The sequence below is a fragment of the Protopterus annectens genome, chromosome 7.part0 (genome assembly GCF_019279795.1).
Source record: "Protopterus annectens isolate FY-2018-M chromosome 7.part0, PAN1.0, whole genome shotgun sequence".
Lineage (NCBI taxonomy): Eukaryota > Metazoa > Chordata > Ceratodontiformes > Protopteridae > Protopterus > Protopterus annectens.
This window is the reverse complement of record NC_056739.1, coordinates 1,619,545,592-1,619,565,547: the sequence shown is the minus strand read 5'-3', so window position 1 is coordinate 1,619,565,547 and position 19,956 is coordinate 1,619,545,592. Positions and strand designations below refer to the sequence as shown.

General features: G+C 39.9%; 1 protein-coding gene across 3 annotated transcripts in view; it reads right to left on the bottom strand.

The window, feature by feature from the left end:
* The window catches only part of NPRL2 (NPR2 like, GATOR1 complex subunit), a 1,906,629-nt gene that overhangs the window by 387,855 nt on the left and 1,498,818 nt on the right, over positions 1-19,956 (bottom strand). The gene's annotated exons all lie outside the window — the stretch shown is intronic.

Here is a 19,956-nt window from a genome sequence, read left to right as displayed (position 1 = left end):
CTCCCCTGTATGTATTGTTCCCACAATTCTCATTTTTTCCTATGTCGTTTGCTCCTACCCTTTTCTAAAAATCTCAATTCCAGTTGTTTTATTTCTGTTAATATATTCACTACTTCTACTATAGTTGGTTTAAATTTGGATTTCCATTTTCTAGTAATTGCTTTTTTTTGCAGCCACCATAATTAGACACAGCAAGGGCTTATCACATCTAGGCACTTCTAATTCTGTATCATACTCAGAAAAATCATCTCCCTCATCACACCAATCTGCCCACCCAGCATCTCTGACAGTGCATCCCACAGAGAATCCTTAGTGTCTGCCAACTCACCGCACTCCCAAAAAACATGTTCCCAAATACCTCTTTCTTCCCTTTCACACCTCCAACATTTGCTTGTCTACCTGAGGAAAAATTCTCTGGAGTCTACTTGGGGAATAAAAATATCTATGCAAACATTCCCAAGCAAAAATCTTAAATCTTCTAGATTTTGTTGCATATTTGGGAGAGATAAATATATCCTCCCATTGTTTTTTGTGAACTGCTTATCCAATCTCTTTTCCCAATCCTTTCTAACTTTGTCTAATTGATTCTTAAAGTTACCATGCAATATTTTATATGCTCTACTAATTATTCCTTTTTTAATGGCAACTTCTGTTCTAGATTCTACTAAAAACTCTATCAGTGCTCATCTTTTGTTTAGGACCTCCCTTTTTTTTTCTCTTTGCCTTTACTCTGATATCAGTACTTGAAAAGGAAGGCAATCTCTAACCTGCAGTCCAAAGAAATTCTTGGTGAATTCTCACTCTAACATCTTTCCCTCTCTAGTTATTTGCTCCCAATACCTTGGTTCCTTTGCCAGTTTTCTCCAATAAATTCCAGTCCCCTATTGTCTAAATCATTAATTAAAGTCATCCTTATTGGCAGAATCTCCTTTCTCCATTCCCGTGTTGGCTTAGTTCTTAGGATACTTTCTTCTACTTTATAGATAAAATATTCTGTGTAATTATTGTTATTCTGCTTAAAGACCTGCATCCAAAATCCCAGTCTATCCTTATTTCTTGAGCTTTCCCCCATTTCATCATTCCTTTCCACTTTGAATTATAGTTTTCTGCTTGCGTTGTGTATAGGAGCCTTAACTGTGTAGCTCTGAAATACCCTTTCAAATTGGGTAATCCCAATCTGCCCTGTTTTACTGGAAGAATACGAGTATCCCACTTAACTACTCTTGTCATCTTTCCCTCCCAGATAAAGTCCTTCAGCTATTTAAGTGCTATCCATAACCTCTCTTCTGATTGGTAAAAATATGCCTGACCTGTGTATAAGACTAATGGGACTAAAAACATTTTAACTGCTTGCATATTACTAGACATATCCGTATAACAAAGCTTGAATTGTCTCAGTTGTTGTGTTATCTTTTGTTTAGTCTCTTCCTACGTTTCCTTAGCTGCCACACCAGAATCATTTTTAATCCATACTGCTAAATATTTCATTTTATCAAGTCCCCATAAATATGGATATTGCTAAACTAATTCATATGTGGGTACACAATTTACTGATATTGCCTTTGTTTTAGCTTCATTAATTTTGTGTCCCAAAAAAGATTTGAAATTGTCTCAAAATGTCCCAAATCACTGTAATATCATTTTTATTTTAATTATTGGTGCATGACCTGAAATAGTTATTGGGTGTGTATCAAGACTTTCAATTAAATGGACATGTTCTGTGAAATGTAAAATCTGTACAACGTAGCCCAATTTTTTATGTCTTGGAGAATAATGTGCAAATTCACTCTGAGCTCCTATCACTGAATTTGCATCTTCTATGCTAAATATTTTCATAAATTTCTTCAAGAATTTTCCCTCCTTTGTTATACTTTCCCTTCTGGTGCCCAGACACATTCCAGTTCTGCAAATCAAATTCCAGTCCCCACCTATAAATAATATTCCTTGCTGAAAACTGATTATTTTTCCCAGAAATTTCTTAATGCTCCATTATAGCAGTTTTAGGTGGAATATAAATACATGCCAATGTAATCCTCCTCCCATGCCAGTAGCCACTTAGCACTAGAAATCTGCCATTATTATATTTTTTATCCTCTACTATCACTATTGGAGCTCCTCTTGCCATTAATATAAGTACTCCTCTTTTACTTGCCCCAGATATTACAGTGAATAACCATCCTGAATACCTTTCTTTATCAAATTCACATAGTCAGTTTTTCCAAGTGTGTCTCCTGTAATATAGCTATTTGCACTCTACATTTTTTAATATAGTTCACTATTATCTCTTTTTTTGTATTTATCTGTGAAACCATTGACATTTAAAGACATGCAGTGGTGCAGCGGTAGCATTGTTACCTCACAGCAAGAGGTTCTCCCGTTTGATTCTCGGCTGGAGTGTGGGGAGTGCCTTCTGTGTGGAGTCTGCATGTCCTCCCCGTGGTTGGGTGGGCGTTCGAAAGACAAGCGTAAATGGGCGTGCCTTAGTTGAAGGTTGGATGTCGAGCTGGCATCTCGGCGTTCATGAAAGTCTACAGCCAATCATTACCGAACCGGAGTTCCGCTGTGGTGACCCCTAACCGGGAAAAGCCGAAAGACAACAACAACAGAAATAATCATTGTATTAAAAGGTTATTATTCCCACCTTTGATGTACAACACCATTTTTGTTAAATGTCCAGTTCCAGCTTTTGTGTTACACGCATCCACTGTTTAGCAGGTTGAATTTTTATTTGTCTCTTGTCATATCCATTTCAGCCTATGTCACATCTTACAAAACTTTTGGTTTTATTGAAAGCCCTCAAAAACAAACAAACCCCTAATACTCCCTAAAAATCTATTAATTTAATACTAACACACTGAACTATGTACATCTTCAAATACTGCAGTTTTACCCTCCTAACTGGAAAAATGTTCCAAAACTGATAATCACACTCAGAGACTTGATTTAATCTAAAAGAAAGGTTATCGGTGCTAAGACACATGGTGCAGCCTGTGCTTCTGTTAAGTGCTGTTTTTGTCTTATCTTTATAGCTCTCCCAGATGGAAAACCCCCTGAATGTTTTCAAAGAACATTATCTCCTAGCCAATTTCGCTTTCCTTTTTTCCCCACACAATTACTCTCCACCAGACTGTAACAAATTTCTCTTTATCAGATTGTCTCCATGGAGACAAGAGAACCAGACAACCAATTTCTCATTATCAGATTGTTTTCATGGAAACATGAGGGTCAGATACAGAATTGCTACTAAGCATACATTCATTTGCTAGAAAAAAGCCTCATAATATTAATACTCATTTTCACTTACTTGCTTTTTCTTAAAACATGTTACTAAATCAATTTGCGGTCCTTAATCCAGTCATTCCCCATGCAAGAATGAAAAAAAAGCACATTCATTTTTCTTTTTTGTTTTCATTGCAGTGCCTACATTTCTTAAAACTGAAGAAGAAAGAGACAAGGAATGTGAATATCCATAGCTGGTTCACACCATTAGCTGTATTTTTTTTTTGTTGGTGTATTTTGTTGTCATGTTTTTGTGTGACTATATAGTTAGTTAGTTACCTCTGTCCTATTTCTTGACATGAATACTACAGCTGCACAGACCAGGATATTTCTTTCTTGTTATTATGCCCAACACAATAATATATACTGTTTCCAATGTTTTGCAATGTATCAATGTCTTTTTAAATTTTCTTGCATATGTGGAGCTTATCTCCCCGGGCCTACACTGAAAATGGACATATATCCAGTTGGACTAGCCAGGTCAACAAATGCAAAATAAATAAAATAAATAAATAAAGAAGAAAGAAAGGGAAAAAAGAACAGCAGCACCTATATACAATCCAAATTACACTTACAAATAACTGAGAAAACATTACTTTATAACAATTAACTCACATCAGGAATGTAGAAAAATAAAACTTTAATCAAAAACAATATCAAAACTATGTTTAAAACTTTACTTTATAGCAAGCAAAGAAAATCATACACCACAGAGATACAATGTTTTCTTTACTTACAGTCAACTTTCTCCCCTATCTTCCCCTCCCTAAAGCATTTTTCCTAACATTAATGACATGAAGTAGGGATATACATCAGAGTCCCCCACAAGTCCAACAAATTCTGAAAAATTCCAACATTTCCAGATTTTCTTGTTCTGTCATATTTCACAAATATAATTATTGCATTCTAATTCCACATTACGTTACTGGTTTTATTACTGTTCATCTCCATCTCCCAAATCCTGTCTTGGCTTCAGTTCCAACATACTCCTAATTATTTTAGTCAACTCTCTTGCTCCCTTCCTTCTTTCCAAAAATTTCTGTTGAAACAGTAAAAAGGGTTTCATAGGTACAGTCTCCCTGTGTTTTTATTACCAGAAGAACAAAAATCAGAATCTCCCTTCTGCTTCAAAGCTCACTTTTTGTTGCACAAACTTTTGTATTTCCTCCTTATCATGTACTTCATCAAACAATGATTTTGTCCCTCCAGGGAAGAACACCTTGAAGACAGCTGGGTACAGCAGTTTGAATCTCCTGCCTGTGTCTTGACATTCTTTGAATAGTGAAATGAATGTACTCCTCTTCTGCCTGGTGTACAATGAGTAATTATTTTCCACAAACACTCTGCTGTCTCCCACTTTTACTAATTTGTCCTTCTGGCACAGTTTTGGCAGAATCAACTCCTTCTGCTGGTAGGACTGCATCTTTACTATTAATGGTCTAGGCTGCTTTCTCATAGCCAGGTTTGAGTATACACATGATGTGCCCTTTCAACTACCACCACCTGGTGTGGAATGCCAGTCCAGTTGCTTGTGTTCCATAAAATTAATGCAGTCTGTCCCTTCCAGCTTCCCTAGTATAGCTGAAAGTCTCAGGTTTTCCCTACATGTTCTATCCTCTAATTCTATTTTTTGAAACATCTTTTCCTAAGCAGTCTCATATTCAGCCAGCATTTTCTTCATTTCAACATCTGATTTTGCAGCTTTATCACCTCATCTGAATATCTGTTTAAAGCTTCCTCCATTTTTTTAACCTTTTACTGTTTGTGTTGATATACTCCATTGGTGTTTTGTTTATTTCAACCAGGTCTGAGTGCAGTTGTCTTATATATGTCTGGAGATTGTACTGCTTTCTGCTGAACAGTTGAAGAACTTTACCCAGTGAGTGTTTCTTCCTCACTATTTGTTGCCAATTTTTTTTCCAGGTGTTCTGTATTTCTTTTTTTTCTGGCATCCAGGCAGTACACTTACTAACCAGTTACTGAAATTTACCTATAAACACAAAAGCTTACTGGCCTTCACTGTTGAGTGTATGTTCTCACACTGGGAGAGCTAGAATTAAGCTGTTATTCAATGTGCAGCCATCTGTCTTGAATGCAAGAATCTTGGAGGGAAAAACTTTGGTGAATTGCTACCTCCCATGCTACAATAGCTAGCCTCCACACTGGGTAAGATCTGGCACCCTACATTTGTTTGTGGACCACATCATTGTGTTGTTCATTGATTTCTTGATGTGGCCCTGGAGACCACAAATGAGGCAAAGACTGAGAACATGAATGACAGCTAACATCTTTTTTACACTGATGTACTTTGGCTTTTCCTGTTTGTTTCATGGATTCTGTGCTTTTCTCACCATAGACACACCTTCCCATGCAAAATCCAATGCATCTGTTAAGGATTCTGCAAGGGTAGTCAGATAAAAGAGGAGACCTGGATTTAAGAAAATCTAGTTTTTCCATCAAAAAACAAAACTCTTTTCACAAAGATCATCACTAGAATGTGCAATGCTAATGAGTGAAGATTTTGGGACCACTGAATTTTTTCCTCATAAGTAATCTGGAAAAGGGAATCACAAAAGCCATGAACCCTAGTTTATGGGGGCATTCTCTTACAGAAGTCTGGGACTGAATGAAGAAAATCAGGAACAATTCCATATACAGGTCTTTTTACTGAGGAAGGAATGAGTTTTGCAAGGCAGTATCCAGAAGGCAGCCCAGGAACACTATCCTGTGAGGTGGAATCAAGGAGGATTTTTGAATGCTAACCTACCCGGAATTCTAGATTGAGTGTTTCCTACCCATTTAAGGGCCTACTGACACTGAGAAATAATCTGCAAAGATGAGCAATTTGTTTAAATAAGGAAAATTCTGAATACCCTACAGTTTGCAGTGGGCTATCACAGGAGATAGACACTTTGTGAATATCCTTGCAGTAGTGGATAAACCAAATTTGAATGCAGAGAACGAAGTGTAACCAAGACACACAAAAATTTAGAAAACATTTAAAATTTGTGACAATAGGGATCTGATGATAAGCATCTTTTAAGTTTAGCATTCCTAACAAACAGAGGAGGTCTGAGAGGTAAAGTTTGTAGGGAAAACATTCTGAACGTTGGAATTTTCACAAACAGTTTAAGAAAGAACAGGTCAAGAAATGGTCTCTAAGAGTGGTCCTCCTTTGGGACCAGAAAAATTCTTGAGTAAAACCCTTTCCACCTCAGATCTGGGGGAACTGGTTCTAGAACCCCACACAGAAAGCATATTTTGATGTCTGGGGGTAACAGGCAAGTCTGATTTTGAGAATGATCTGTACAACAGGGTGGTTTTCTCACTACCATATGTAACCCTCCTGAACTATTAATGCCAATTTGTTTCAATCTGATATCAAAAGAGAAGGTGAAGAATCAGGCTCTGGGACAGGTTAAAAAAGTGGCAGAGTCAGGAGGGGGTGGATTGCTGCAAGAGTAATTCCATGTTAATTGGCCTATTCCTTTTTCTTTGAATCTTCTTGCCAATTTTTCTTGTACATCTGCTTGTTAGAGAGTCTGTTTACTTTGTTGTTTTGCAAAACAAACCTGAGTTTGCCTCAAAGCTTTAGCAAACTAGAAGTAGGAGGGCTGAAAAATCTAAGGGAGCCCTAGAAAGACTAAACAAAACCTCTTTATTCAAAGAAAAAATTTAAATGTCAGATTTAACATCTTTAGAAAACTTCTGTGAATGCACCCAAGCAAACAAAAAGTAAGTGAAGCAGAAGCTGCTGTCCTGGACACTGAATAATCACAGTCATAAGAATGGTTTTAAGAAAAAAGAAGTTATGTCTTAACATAACATTCCATCTGTGTTGTTGATCTTCTTCCATTCATCACTGATAGGTTCGGTTCCGAGCTCTCGGAACCGAGTCGGTCTAATACCAAGCTCGCGTACACCAAAAACTCTCGAGCTAAGCTGCTATCCACAATGCCCTTCTCCCAGTTACCTCAGATCGAGTTTGCATGAAACATATGGCCATTTCTGTGCAAAATCCCTGAAAACACCACAAGGACTCAAGATCCACCAGGAGCCTTTGGTGGGGGACAGAGGGTGGGATGTGATGAATGGAAAAAGATCAATAACACAGATGGAACGTTATGGTAAGATATAACTTCTTTACCTGATGTTGCTTATCTTCTTCCCATTCATCAATGATGGGACAGAATTCCAAGCTACTTGAAAACCTGGGTGGCCCTTATGGAAGAACATTACTGAGTACCATTGAGCCAAAGGCCACTCTTCCCCTGGAGACCATGTCCAATTTGTAATGTTTGATGAAAGTGTGGGGTTTAGCCCAAATGACTGCTGTGCAAATGTCATCCATAGAAGCTCTGGAATGAAAAGCAACAGAAGTTGCTCTGGCTCTCATTGAATGTGTTTGATATTGACAAGTTTAGGTTCATTTGCTTGTGAGTATGAAAAGGCAATACAATCTCTGAGCCATTTTGATAAAATTACTTTTGATACGGCACATCCCATTTTTGGTCCAGAGAAGGAGACTTGCGAATAGATTTAGTCCTATCCAAGTAAAAATGTAATTGTCTGTGTACATCCAGCGAATGTAGGCAGTATTCTCCTTTATTGGAATAATTTGGGAAAAACACTGGGAGCTCAATGGATTGGTTGACAGAGAAATCAGAAATTACTTTGGGGAGAAAAGATGGATTAATATGAGAGATGCTCTGTCTTTAAGGAAGATTAAATACGGACTCTTGATGCATAAGGTTTGTAATTCTGATATCTGTCTAGCTGATGTGACAGCCACCAAAAATAGAGATTTCCATGACAGAAATTTAAGGTCACATTTTGCAGCGGGGGGGGGGGGGTAAATAGACAGACTAATACCAGAGAGAGATTCCATGTCTCTAAAGGCTGCCTGATTGGGGTTCTGCTATGAAAAACTCATTTGAGAAAGGTCTTGCACATGCGGGTGACGATAAGTGGAACGCCTTCTAGACTGTTATGAAAATTGGAGATAGCTGCCAAGTGGACTCGAATAGTAGAAGCTGATGTTCCATTCTCAAAAAACTCACAAAGGTATTGAAGTATAACGGATACAGGAGCTGAGAGGGGGATCTAACATCTCTACTTTAGACCAGACAGCGAACCTTTTCCACTTAACTCTGTAGAGTTTTCTGGTGGACGGCTTATGGGAGGCCAGAATAATATTGCGAACAGGTGAGGAAAGGGTTTCCTGCCTAGTGAATAACGGAAGTGGAGAAATCAAGCTGCCAGCTTGAGAGTGGACAGATTTGGGAGAGTCAACCCTTGGGGGTGAGAGATTAGGTCCGGACGGGTGTCCAGGATCCATGGAAGTTGTAACAGGTGAGGCCAGAAGAAGGGGAACCACACTTGTCGAGGCCAGAATGGAGCAATGAGGATCACCTTGCATCTCAACAGAGTTTATTACTTCAAAAATAGGGGTATCAAGAGAATTGGAGGATAAGCATAGAGGAGACCCGTGGGCCAATCGTGATTCAAAGCGTCTCTCGGGGACTGCCCTTCTGGGGGAAAAAGGACAAAGAAGCTGCTGCATTTGTTGTTTGAAGGGGATGAAAAGAGATCGCAGCAAGGCTGGCCCCAATGGCTGAAAATTTCTGCCATCGCATTCAGATTGAGAGACCACTTGTGTGGAAGGAGAATGCAGAATGCATCTGCTCAGCCTGTCCGCAATCACGTTGGAGTTCCCCAGAATATGCATTGCTATAAGAAATCAGTTGGAAGCTACTATCACCCAGTGCAAAATTCTCATGGCCTCTTGACACAGGGGTAGGATTTGGTCCCTCCTTGTTTATGTACCAGACTATTGACATACTGTCTGACTGAATCACAATCATTCCCGATGGAAGGAGCAGATGTAGTGCCTGCAATGCCAATAGCACTGCTCTCAATTCCAAAACACTTATATGCAAGTATTTCCCCAAAAATGGCACCCCCACCCTATCAGGGAAGTGTCTGTGGTCACCGTGGCGTTGGGTTGTGGGATCTGGAAGGGGCGACACCAAAGTTTTTCATCTGGCCTCATCCACCAAAGAAGATCTTGCTTGTAAAAGTTTGTAATGAGGATCTGTGAGTTTAGGGGGGGGGGAGATTTGCCAACCATTGGGACAATAGGAGCCATTGTAACAGTCACATATGTAATCCTGCCAGAGGAACAATCGGAATGGCCACAACCATAGACCCCAGAGCCTGGAGAACTTCTCTTGCTGATACCTTCCTTTGACAGAGTATCACTTGTACTTGCAATCTTAATCTCTGAAGCCTGTCAGCTGGTAGAGATAACAGGCATATTTGAGTACTGAAAACTGCCCCTATAAATGCCAGTTGTTGGGTAGGTTGTAGATTGGATTTCTCCCAATGGACTGGGATGCCTAGAGACTCCGCCAGTGAGAGTGTGCAACGGAGGGCTATGGTCAGGAGACACTTGGAGGGGGTGGAGAGGAGCCAGTCATCTAAATATGGAAACACTTGGAATCCCTGACGTCTCAAATAAGCTGTCACCATTGCTAGGCATTTCGTGAACACTCTGGGGGCCGTCAAGAGACCTAATGGCAGGGCTCTGAACTAGTAATGATTGGCTCCTAGCCTGAAGTGAAGGAGACTCCTGGAGCGTATGTAATTTTGATGTGGTAATATGCATCCCGGAGGTCTATCGAGCACATCCAAACATCCTCCTGTAAGAAAGGGAGAATGGATTATATAGTGACCATGCAGAATTTGGTTTGAACCACTGACTTGTTTAGATGGCTGAGATCCAAAATGGGTCTCCAGCTCTCGGTCTTTTTTGGCACCAAAAAGAATCCTGAGTAAAAATCGGATCCGCATTGGTTTGGGGGGACTGGTTGGATGACTCTTTTTTGAAACAGCTTTCTTATCTCTAAAGCCACTTCTTCCCTTTGACTGCGTAGAACATCGGGAAGGTTCTTTATAGGTTTTGGACGTGATGTTAGGGGGGATGCAATAGCCTCTGGAGATTATTCTCTGCACCCACCAATCTTTTGTAATACAGTGCCAGGCAATTTGGTGCAGAGAAAAATGAGCCCCGACTGAAGCAATCGGGCAATGCTTCAGGAGTATTGATAAGATCACCCAGAGAAAGAATCCCTGGAGTCTTGATTTCGGGGTCCTTCTCTGCCCATAAAGGGGTGTCTTCCACCATTGGAACCCACTCTGCCTTTAAGGGAATGCTCACCATGTGTGTTGCGGAAAGGATCTTGAGATTTTTTGTGCCACATTTTCCCCCTCCTCTGGTTCTTGGAAAAAGAACGTTGGGGCTTGGAAAAACATAGGCCAACGGTAGACAAGGTTTTTCCTTACTGCTCGCAGCTGGCCAGTGTGTCCTTTACTTTAGAACCAAACAAGGAAGATGGTTCAATAGGGGTGTTCAAAAAGAAGGACTTGAAGGAGTCCGCGAGGTCACAGATGCACATCCAGGTATGACGCCTCATGACTATGCCTGCACCCGCAGCTCTAGCCACCCCTTTGTTGCGTGGGAGAGCAACCTCATGGACGAGTTGGAGACAGATTCAAGGGTGGCAAGTTGAGAGGCAACCTTGTCTAGCGCCCTGTCAGAAACTTGACCCAGTGAGGGCTCCAGAAAGTTCAGTGATCAGATCCCTTTGAAGCCTCATAAAATGTGCCAAGTAGTTCAGACACCTGACTGCAAAGACCGCTGATGGAAAAAACTTGCTTCCTTAGTCTGTCCACAGCCCGAGACTTTCTGTTGGGCGGGTGAACAGTAGGATTTTCCTCCGCAAGGTCCTTTTTAGTGGCTGCTGCCACCACCATAGTGTCTACTGGCAAGCCTCTAGACCAGTGGGGATGATCCTCTGGTGGGGAAAGAATCTTGTCTGGTCTCCGGGGAATGGTCTCAATAGAATCAGGGTTCTTCCACGTACAATGCACGAGTTGAACTAACTCATTGGCAGGTGGGGTCACCCAAGAAGTAGAAGGCCAAGAGTGGAAAGCCTGCAGGAAGTCGGACTCCTCCAAGGAAGGGTTAGAGGGCTTCTAGCCACCCCTCTGTTTCAATATTTCCAGGATGTCTCCAAAGGAGACATCATCAGGGGTGACCGTGAGGACTCTTCCCCATCATCATAATCCTCTGTAAGAGACTCCTCTGGAGAGTCAAGGTGTTTCCTCTTGCACACCTTCATCCGAGGGGGTTCTTCAGTGGGGATGTCTGAAGACTCGGAAGGAAGAATACCCTGAACTGGGGTTTCCTGAGGCTTGTGCTCTCGGTGTCCTGGGGAGGTGGCCTGTGTAGCTGTAGCTCAGAGGGAGCAGGGGGAAGATCCAACATAGGAGGAGTGCTTCCAGAAGCAAGCACCCTCTCCATCACCCGGAAAGCAGGCCTGCCCGAAGAGGAATGGGAGCTTGGAACACAGTAGGACAATCCTGGAACCGGGGTCACACCCCGCTCCATCAGACCCATTCCCGGGGATGGAGCTTCAAGCAAGATTGGGGCAGGCATTGCACCTGGATCAGAGGATGGAATTGATAAAAAAACTTGGAACCATGCTCAGAACCGAGGGTTCCACCCCCCAACCATGAGACTGAGGAAGGGACAGTTCCAATGGAACTGAAACCCAAAGGAGTGGCCTCGAAGCCTCAGTGAGGGTCACTATCGGCTCCGAGGAATGGGTTCCCACCAAGGACATCGGAGCGATGGACCTCAGAACAGACGGATCCGAGGGAGGAGTATACGTGGGAGTCCTGGGAGCAGTAGACCTAAACCCCGAAGTGAGATGAGTCTTAGGAATGTTTGTTATCCCTCTGGCTTTCAATAGCTGGTATAGCAGGCACATCACATTGAATTCAGACAGACTTCTGGTGGACCTTATAGACACTCCTGAAGGGGAGTCAGGCCAGTCCAGAAAAGGGCTATAGATCTGGCCTAAGAACGGTTCCAATGAAGGGAAGTACTGGGTCCGTGGTGTTTGAGTTGTTGGCACCGAAGACTCAAACTTGGAAACAGGCAATAGAGGAATCAACGGCATTGGCATTGAGAAGGGACTCGGTGCCGAGGAGGAGGCACTTGGAGTCGAGATTAATATCCCTTCCAAAGGGATTGTCAGAACCACCTTCGGTACGGTAAAAGGTGAAGTTGGTGCCGAAACTATCGAAGACAGTAAGATCGAAGCCATAGTCGTCACTGTAGTTATGACTAGAGCCATACAGGTCGGTGCTGAAGGTGGCGCCGACGTCGAAGTTTCCGTAATGTCTATAATACCAGATTTAGAAGCAACTGGAGCTGAGCTTGGAACAGAAGCAACAGTAATAGTCGGAGCTGAAGGAGCAATCTTGTGTTCAGCAGAAGATTGGTGGGCCTTGTGTTTGTGGAACTTGCACTTAACACCAGCCAGTGAAGAGGGATCGGAATGTGAATGTTTTTTGTCCTTTACTGGAGGGGTTGAGACCTCCGACACAGAAAGGGCCTCTGAGAAAAGCGAGATTAACAGGCCTTTCAAAATCAGTTTATTTTTTCTCTCATTAAACGTCTGTTGAGTAAAACTCAGGTAAATCTGGCAAGAAGGTTTCACTGAGAGGTGAGAAATCCCCAGACAATACACACAATCATCGTGCAAGTCACTGATAGGGAGTTTGCCATTGCAGGAAGTGCAGTGTTTAAACCCCGAAGTCCCTTTTTTTCAGACATATCCAGACACACGAAAAAAAAACAAATTACTGCTAGAAAGTGAGCAGAAAGGGTAGATGATATCAAATGATACCACAAGGGTAGGAGAGGGTGTTACCAACAATGGTCTAAGAAATACCCAATGGGTAGAGCTAGATCGATAAATAGGGTAGTTTAGAAAAAAGGTTCAAAATACATAAATATTTGTAAAAAATATGACAGCTGGAGAGCTCGGTGAAATGCTGCTATATGGGTGCACGGCAAACAAGATCTGAGGTAACTGGGAGAAGGGCATTGTGGGTAGCAGCTTAGCTAGAGAGTTTTTGGTGTATGCGAGCTTGGTATTAGGCCGACGTGGTCCCAAGGGCACAGAACCGAACCCATCACTGATGAATGGGAAGAAGATTAACAACATCAGATGTTTAGTCACCTGGGAAACAGGAGCAATTAAAGAATTGAGAGAGGACTCATTTTTCATGAGGGAAAAGTGGATGTACTATTCCTCATACTGTCAAAGGAAGCTTTAACATGTGAGCCTAATAATGTATGTATATTTTTATTGCCAAAAATAATAAAAATTCAGAAGGGGTAGCAGTTAATGTAAAAGAACACACAAGTGCAAGGAAGAAATATGCTATAAAAAGTTTAAGTATGACAAACGGCACATTACAAACACTTGACAAGTACTATAACTATACATATTTATAAATCAAATGAGAGATTAACAAAGAATGAGTGCAAGCATGAAGATAAATTAACAATACATTTGATGATATATGTAATGGGAGGCCATCCCTAGGCTACGTCAACTAATGTAGAGGTAAAAATAAAAGGTTAAAAGCACAATTATAGCTAATGTAATGAGGAGAAATGTCAGTTACTGTTCAGTGCTAAGTAAGGAACCATATGACATACTAGACACCATAGATACTTAATCATTCCATTCATACAGTCTAATGAATAGTCTGGTTCTTGCTGACTGAGTCTATCATGGGTTACATGATCTATTCCAACTAGACTGACCAATTAAGCATATTTTACAAGAAGGGCAGAAGTTGAGAGTCTTGTGAGAGTTCGCCATTGTGAAGCAATGTATAGTTTATCCACTATTGACACTTGTTGAAGCTTTTGGGGTCAGTTCAGTTAGTGGGTGTAAAGAAATCACCTTATATCCAAAATACAGGAGTGACTTCCAGGTTAGTATGCAAAAGATTGGACGGTGTAATCAGAAACTTATAAATCAGTTGGACCTGTGTACATTCCCAGAATTTGTGCAACTCATCAGTCTTCCCAGGACAATACTGGCAAGTGCTTGTAAATGTGGGAGTCCAGTACTTACGATACAGTAATCTTAACTTGATGTGTAAACAGTCTAGATATTAAATCTAAGTTGTGGACCAAGCCTGACAAATTAGAATCCTAAAGGCTAAAGAGGCAGAAGAATAAATCCTTTTCCCAAATCTGTCGAGAGTTCACATCCTTTTCAAGGGGAGAAGGATTAACATTAACTACATTTGTGTTGCAGCAGGATTTGACACAGAAATAGCTCCAAGATCTGATCTGGGATGAGAAAAACATATTTAAGACTGAGAAACTTTATAAAGTCTGTCTGCCTTCTCAAGGGGTTACAGGCAATAACAAAAACATCCACCAAAGGTAGCTGAAGAAGAATAGCAGTAGGCTGTGGAAATTCAGCTTGTAGCAATTTATACTATTTCTCCAAAAAAAGATGGAATATCAGACTGTTCCCACTGAGACATCTTATTTGTCCTAGAAATAGTTCCAGAAAAGAAAACTTCTCCATAGGAGATTCTGAGGAAATGCTTTCCTCTGAGTCAGAATCAGTTGTTTGGGAATAAATATAAGAAGATGCCCTTTCTCAATCCCTTTCATCAACATCAGACAGAGAATCCCCTGATACTCAGGGAACTGTTGTGTTTTTCCCCACAAATATTCCAGTGACTCTTTAGAGGTTTTACAGCCTGCAAAAAACACAAGCCAGCCTAATATCTACAGAAATATACTTTGAGGAAAATAAGTGTTTAATTTTTTTTATTATTTTTTTCTAGGAACATCCCTAGAAGGGGACCAAATCATGGATGGCATTTCACACCAGGGACCAAGTCTTTCAGCCCAGTTATGCAGAAATGTACTCCCCGCTCCCTCCTCCAAGACTGACAAGAGTGGCTCTCCCATGCCCAGCAAGTGCACCTGAACAGCCACAGAAAACATGGCAGACTCTGGGTTCATGTTGCCTGGAAAGGCTACACCAGAGGGACCTGGAGACAAAAAGTGAATGGTTTGAGGAACCTGTAATGGCCATAACAGTCACCCACCAGCGGCTGAGGCACAGACTGAGCCCACTTTACTATTAGGGGCTCCTTACAATGTTTCTTTTTTTTGGGACGGGAGGAAGGTACAACCATGGGGCCAATTTGCTGTTCAGCAGTTCTGCTGAAAAAAGCCCAATTCCTGCTTAGCACAGCTAAAGTGTGTTGCTGATGGGTAAGTTGTCAACAGTAGTGTTTACAAACATAAAACACAATGACACTCTCAAAACACACTTGCCCCCCCAAAAAAAAAGACTCAGCAAGTCCCACAAAATAAACACAAGTTTCTCCACAAAATGTGTTTAAAATAATCACAAGCAGAAAAAGTTAAAAAAGGGGGGTATGCAGTTTTTCAGATGAGCAGGTCTCGACAGTCCTGTAAAGTTCACTAAAATGAATAAAATATATAATTTCTTACAGAATCAGTACATATTACTGAAAGAAATAAGAGACTGTGGAAGATTTTCCCAGAGGGAACTTTTCTACTCAGAAATGGATGATTGTAAGCACACAATAGAGTCTCTGAAGCTTGCGAGATAAGCGCTGTCTAATGGAAACAAGAAAGTACTGAAGCTTTTGGAACCCAGGCCACTGATTTTCTCTACCTAGGAGTTCATGTTCACATAAATGCTTCCTCAGGTGTATATCATAATTAATAAAAACACCCTTCTTATACCTTAGAGTAATGGTCATCTGACCTTTTCATATCTGTTTAAAGGTATACATATCTTACAACTAGCGCTTAATTTAAAAACAAACAAAATATATAATTTTAAAAATACATAAATATAAATACATAAAAACATATTTAAAATAATATTTAAACTATAGCATTACCTATGTAATGGCCTGTTTTTTAAAATGGGTCTCATAGGAATATGGCCATTAAGTCCATGTCCTACATTCGCTTACAATCTAACTATCCATTCTGCCTCTAAGCTCTCAGTCCTCTCGCTTATGTCACCTCCTCTCAAATTTTCAAAACATTTTCTTATAACCACAAACTTAAAGGAATGTCTAGCATCAGTTTCATATACATGCTTTGCCAATGCATTTCTCTTTAGAATGTGATAAACATGTTCCCTGATTCTATCTTTTAATTGTCTGTCCACCTTTCCAACATAGAATTTGTAACAGAGTTGACCGACAGCAAGACATACCACACGAACACTATTACATGTGGTGGTAATCACAAATTCAAACTTCTCTTCAGTATCAGGGTGTTTGAATATCATATCATCCATCAAGTATGCACACATTTGACACTTCCCACAAGGTTTGGTGCCCTCCTTCCCTATTGTTGGGGTAACATCTCTTGTGTGACAGTGTTGTCTTCTCAATGATTTTTTTTTTATTTTTTAACGTAAACTGAGGTGTCTTTTCCAAATATTTACTTACCTCCCTATTATTGGTTAGAATATTCCAGTGTCTATTAATAATACTACTACATTCCTTTATATCCCTTGAATAACTAAAACACATTCTTATTTTATTGACACTTTCATAATTCCTAACTTTTTGTGTGTCATCTCTCTCATTCTTTTTTGAGAAATATGGTTTAGCTTTGGCAGCTCTAAGTCTTTTAACTTCATTTATATTTTTATTAACCAAGCTTTCATCGTACCCTTTCTCTAGCAGATTCCTACCTACTCCTATAATCTGTTTTTCAAACTCGTCTTCCTTTACATTCAATCTAGACACTCTTAAACATTGGTTGTATACTACATTGCTAAAAATATACTTCGGATGCATGCTTGTTTGGTTAAGTAAATTATTTGTATAACATTCTTTCCTATAAGATCTCATACTAAGTTTTCCATTATCATCCTTGAACACCATAACATCTAGAAAATTTACTTCAAAGGTAGACCAACTAAAGGTAAATTTTAAGAACTCAATTGAATTATTGATAAAATCAAAAAATTCAAATAACTGTTCTGGTGTCCCATTCCATAAAAGGAACAGGTCGTCCACAAACCTGCGATAGAATAAAATATTTTGTGCAAACCTACTCTGTACTAAACTTTCCCTTTCCCAGGGGTACATGACTGCATTTGCATAATTATTGGCACACGATGTACCCTTCACAACACCGTTGCACTACCAATAAATTTCATCCCTAAATACAAATATATTACTCTCAAGGACTAGTCGCAATAAACTTTCAATCAGACTAATTTTATTCCTAGTAAAGTTATCATGTTCAATCATTAGCTTACTCACCCTCCTAATTCTCTCATCATTTGTTATAACAGTGAATAGTGATATAACATCTAAGGTCACTAAAATTAAATTATCTGGTATGCAAATTTTACCAGTGCATTCAAAAAGGTCTCTTAAAAAATGTTCGGTGTCTTTTAAAATGCATATAGATTTTTCAATTAATCTACGAAAGTTATTTTCCAGAAATATCGAAATAGTTTCTGTCACCAATTTTCCCCTGCTACAATTGGTCTTATCGGTGGTTTCTCCAACCCGTTGTTTAGCTTGGATAACCCCTGTATCAACAGGATAGTAGGATTTGATATGATAAATTATTTTAAGAGAGCTTCATCTATGAGACCCATATACAATAATTCATATATGCTACTGGAAACATTTTCTATCATTCTTATCACTTGTGCAGATGTAATTAATTTATAAAATTGTTCATTATTCAACATCTCAAACATAATTTCATTATACATGAACCTATCCATTACTACGATCTGGCCACCTTTAACAGTAAGCCTGATCATAATCTGTGTATTATTTTGTAGCTCTACTAGAGCTTTAAACTCTTCCCTACTTAAATTGTATTTCTTATTTCGTTGAAATGCATTAATCCTTTCATAATTTTTTTTATACACATCATCTATACAGATCTGTTCAAATGTTTGCATTAACGAATTTTGTTTGGGAATAAATAAACTTGTTTTTTAAATACAAACTCATCATTCCCACAATTATTTTCAAATATTACTTTCAACATTAGACTTCTTGTGAACATTTTAAAGTCAAATATTATGTCCGTAATGTTAGAATCTGCAGTCGGAATAAATGAGAGCCCTCTATTCAGAACATTCAGTTCATACGCAGAGTCACCCTCCAGCAGCTGAGGCACAGACTGAGCCCACTTTACTACCAAGGGCTCCTTACAATTTTTCTTTTTCTTGGGACCAGAGTTAGGTACAACCATGGGGCCAATTTGCTGTTCAACAGTTCTGCTGAAAAAAGCCCAATTCCTACTTAGCACAGCTAAAGTGTGTTGCTGATGGGAAAGTTGTCAACAGTAGTGTTTACAAACATAATACACAATGACACAGTCAAAACACACTTGCCCCCCCCCCCCCAAAAAAAGACTCAACAAGTCCCACAAAATAAACACAAGTTTCTCCACAAAATGTGTTTAAAATAATCACAAGCAGAAAAAGTTAAAAAAAGAGGGTATGCAGTTTTTCAGACAAGCAGGTCTCGACAGTCCTGTAAAGTACACTAAAATGAATAAAATATATAATTTCTTACAGAAATCAGTACATACTACTGAAAAAAATAAGAGACTTTGGAAGATTTTCCCAGAGGGAACTTTTTTACTCAGAAATGGATGATTGTAAGCAGACAATAGAGTCTCTGAAGATTGCAAGATGAGTGCTGTCTAATGGAGACAAGAAAGTACTGAAGCTTTTGGAATCCAGGCCACTGGTTTTCTCTATGTAGGAGTTCAGGTAACCCGCAGGTTGGGGGCATGTGGAAGGAGCCCAAGACTTTGGAAGACTAGCTGTCTGTTACATCCTTGGCAGGATAAAATCCATCCAGCTAAGGCTACTGCAAAAGTGATTATTAATGAACATCAGCTGGGCAGATTTTTGATTCCTTTGGCACTGCACATGTAAAATCTCAGTTTTTATGTACATCCAAAGTATGTAAAATCTCCTCTTCTTTGCTTTCACAATTCAGGGAATAAACAGGGAAATATGTAACTTGATTAAAGGAAAATTATATTACCACCTTGGACAAGAAGGAAGGACTAGCTTTCAGGGTAATTCTAGCTTTATGGAAACATAAAGGCATCTTTGTACACAGTGGCTTGGAAAGTTCAGTTGTGTAAAATCTTACCATAACAGTAGATGTTCCTTCTCTTCACTGTTGCAGTAATCCTTACATAAGGGATCGCCTGCCAAGGATAGCCCAATGTCCAACCAGTATACCAAAGCTTTTAGAATTTATAGATATTGTACATCACAAGTATGTCCCCCGCTCAAGGCATAGGGCATAAAAGTGACGTTTGGATGTACATACCTCAGAACTGAAAAGCCCCAGGAGGAAAAGAATGTCCCTAGGAAACAAGAGGAACATGTGCATCCAGAAGGAGAAAAAAAGAAGAAACAACCCTGGCCAGGAAGGCAAGAAGAATAAGGCAGTGCAGAAGGGGAGGAGGGAGGGACTACATACTGCAACAGTGAAGGAAAGGACATCTACTGTTATGGTAAGATTTACACAGCTGTACCATGTCCTTCCAATTCACTGTTGCAGTATTTCTTACCTAAAAGAGAGTATAAAAGCTCAGGAGGAAACCTGAGAGGAGAAGGCACAGTGAAGAGCCCTCTAGAAACCCATGCAGGATACCCATGACAAAGTCAGCTCTTGCTCTGGAAACAACAACCAGTTTGTAATGTTTAGTGAAGGTATGGACAAAAGAATGCA